Raw genomic sequence first — 3,859 nt, forward strand, 5'->3', positions numbered from 1 at the left:
AAGTGTCATAGACACTAAAGTCAAGGTCACTGAGAAATATCAAAGCTGGAGAGGATATTCATTTCTTACCACAATAGTGGAGCTTCTTTCACACTTTGAGGGCCAGAAATACATGAAGGGTTACCCAGTGTGAGTGTGAGTAAGTGTATATGTATGTGTGGATTTATATTCACATTTATGACCAAGCATTGAGCTCATAAAGCTGTTTCTACACTTCCCCTCATTTTTTTGCCCTGGGTAGGGGAAACAGTTGGAAGCCAATGATAAATTGAGTCTACCCACATTAGAAACATTTGGCCCTGTCACAATATCACCAAAAATAAAACAACAGGAGTTCCCCCCGCCCTGTCTTTCCTCCTCCCCCCTCACCGCCCCCCCTGTGCTGGCACATCCTCCCTGGGTGTCCTCGGCCCGGGCGCGCGAGTACATGTAGGGACTTGTCTGCTCCCAGCGGCCTCTTCCTCCTCCCCCTGCAGAGTGGAGGCTTCAGAACCTTTCTGCCCACGGAAAAAGGCCCGGGGGCCTCGCTGCGATAGGCGTGGGCCCCCGGCGTGACTCACTCACACGTTGTGCAATGCTTTACTACGCCACAGCCAAGGGTGGGGAGGGACCGTTAGACGACACGACTCCGAAGTCGAGAGGGGGAGAAGCGGCGGCTGCTGGAGAATTTTTTGTAACGTGTAGTGACGTGCAACTGGCTTGGCTGTTAAATTGGTACCCATGGCTTTATATTTACCTTGGTCACCGATGTTGGGCGTGACCTTGGAGAAATAATTTGGTTTCTTTGGGCCTTAGTTTCTTCCTATGTAAAACGGGAGGGTTTCTCTGAAGCTAATCCATAAAAGGGTTTCTCTCAAACAGAAGGATTTAAGCTGTGGAAGGCTAGAAGCCATGGGTTCAAGTTTGGAATTTGTCTCTGAATGAGAACTCAAGTCATTTCCAACCCAGCCAAAGTCGAGATCATTCTCTCCCTCTGGCACATTTTACGGGTTCCTAGGCTGCCATGTAATTGAAGTGCTCCGAGAGCTTCTGGTTTGGAACCATCGTCGGTCTTCGAATAGGAAAATCAAAAGGCCCAAAGGGACAGGTCACCGGAAAGCTGCTGTCTATGAACTCACTAACAGATAAATGATAATAAGGACTTGGGCGCCAAGGGTTTTGAGACCGGTTGCCACAGTAAATTAACTGGCAGTTTTCAAATGCAGAGCATGATTATAAACATAGGTGGCAAGGTTTTTACCAATAAACAGGAAATTTAACCCAATAACATTTTTAAGAGGCAAGATCTTTTCAATTGATACGGGTTTTAGAGAAGGCTACAGAATTGATTGTTAAATGTGACTACCATGCTCCAATGCGTTTTCTGGTAAATATTTTGTGCATGCTGTATGTCAAATGCACAACACCAGTGATTCTCATAGTGTTCTATGACCCTGGAGTGATCTTTAAATTTTCATATTTTGACCCTTACTGCATTACATTTTTGGGGATGGGGTCTGGAATCTGTATTGTAGCAACCCCACCTACCATTCCCATATTCTTAATATAAAATTGAGAATCCCTGTGTTGTATTCTAATTAAGTGTATTCATAATTTTTAAATGATATTCCTAACTAGAAAATGGTAAAAGCATCTAATTAGATTTCTAGAGAGGGTTTCTTTCCTCTTCTTGAATCAACATTATTTACTTTACGAAAAGGCAGTTGCAACCACAATTCAAATCCTTCTAGAACGGCAAGGAAAGAATGTTCACTCTTTAAGAAAAACATTTGCAGCATGAAATTAGGAATGTTATGTTTGTTGCATGTTTTGAGTTGATGCTCAAATTGAAAACCTGACAACAGTCCCCTAGCAATTACCCCTAGCAAATGTGTTTTATAAATATACTCTTCCTGAAGTAAAAAGTTCTGGGATTTTGAATCAGGAAGGGAGAATTTTAACCCTTTGCACTTGGATGTTTCCTCTGGGGGACATCATAAATCTAGCAAACCTCTCAGATGTCCCCTCTGTGGGAACATAAAGAGATTGCTGGTGATTATACAGGACAAACTTAGGCAAGGGCAAATTTTTCAAAAATGTGTTTCCTTGAAAATTTCCATTCAAAAACAATGAAAACCTATGTCCCATTTGAAATTTGTCGCACTTCTAATCAGTCATCTGAGAAGTGGTTTTGAGGAATCACAAGTGTGTCCTTCCACATCATCTTCGAACAACAGACTGGACAATAAATTACATATTATTAATGGAGGAAGAATCTGAGACTGCATTGTCTGCTTGAATAGAAAAACACCAGGTGTGAGACATCCAACAAATTACTATTATACAACATGTATCAACAAACCTGCAATGCTTGTCAGTGACTGTTTCACATGTTACCATGTGTTAGAAAAATATAAGATAAAATTTTGATTTTATTGTCACAAATAAGTTCCTCAGTGACCAAAACTCCATTATATGCCAAATGTCATTACAATAAAAGAATTGGTTGTAACACTATACTATTTAATATGAAGTGATTCAATTTTCACTAATTCGTAACAAAAGTGTGGTCGAGTTGTTGGTAGGTGATACACAAGATGTCTCTGAGTGCAAAGGGTTAAACTAACATTTACTAGCTAAGTGAGTTTGGACAGACCACTTACTTTCCAAGTTTATTTCCTCATCTATGAAATGGAATTTAACATCTAGGGATATTGTAAGGCTCAAATGAAATAATGTATGTGAAAGTATCATAGTAGCCGGGCTCGGTGGCTCATCCTGTAATCCCATGTCTTGGGAGGCTGAGGTGAGTGGATTGCCTGAGCCCACAGGTTCAAGACCCGCCTAGGCAACTTGGTGAGACCTCATCTCTACAATAAATCAAAAAATTAGCCGGGTGTGGTAGTACGCGCCTGTAATTCCAGCTACTTGGAAGGCTGAGGCGGAGGGATTGCCGGAGCCCCACAGGTCGAAACTGCGGTGGCCGGGAGTGTGCCACTGCACTCCAGTCTGGATGAGAGAGTGAGACTCCAACTCAAAAAAAGAAAAGTATCATAGTAAACAGTTCACGTTCAGAAGTCTAGCTCATCTAAAAACAGTAAAGTCACTTGGAATTGCCTTGGAATTTCCTTATATTGCAGAAATGCAAAACTTGAACTCTATATCTGATATCTTGAGTGCATCTTTTTTTTTTTTTTTGAGTAAGATGAGAAGCAAAACAGACATGGTCTCTGTTCATGAGGTTTATAGTCTAGCTTCATAAAAATGTCTTCTAATTTTATCAGTTAACATTCAATCATCTCTTCCAGGTCACTGACCTGTACTCATATCATGCCTTTAGTAAAGCCTGGGCCTTCTTTACCAATACTGTTCAATATCTGTTAACATTTGCCAGTTAGCAATTTATCATCTAGCATAAAAAGCAATTGCCACCATAGTTGTGTGCCGTATACTATAAGATAGCTTATTCAGTATTCATCCAGTCCTCTTTTAGCTTGCTTTTCTGTACTTTAGAAGCTGGAAAATAAAAAACTACAGTTCTCAGACTCCCTTGCAGCTAGAGTGCTAGCATGAGATCAGTGGTGTAATCAGTAAATGTTTAACAATGGCTGGGGAAGGGGGAAGAACTTTTGGCCCATTTAATTTTCTTTTTTTCTGAGATAGGATCTCACTGTGTTGCCCAGGCTGGCCTCGAACTCCCAGGCTCAGAGGATTCTCCTCCCTCAGCCGTTCCAGTAGCTGGGTGTTGAAACACACCCAGCCTACCAAAGTGACTTCACTGGATGTGGAATTAGTTGGAAAAGATGCTAACAGAGCTTCAGCATATCGCTAGTTTCCAGCAATCAGATGCACCCATTCAAGATGTGGATGTGACAGTGAG

This window comes from Carlito syrichta, unplaced genomic scaffold, assembly GCF_000164805.1.
Source record: "Carlito syrichta isolate Samal-C Ts95f unplaced genomic scaffold, Tarsius_syrichta-2.0.1 Scaffold303669, whole genome shotgun sequence".
NCBI lineage: Eukaryota > Metazoa > Chordata > Mammalia > Primates > Tarsiidae > Carlito > Carlito syrichta.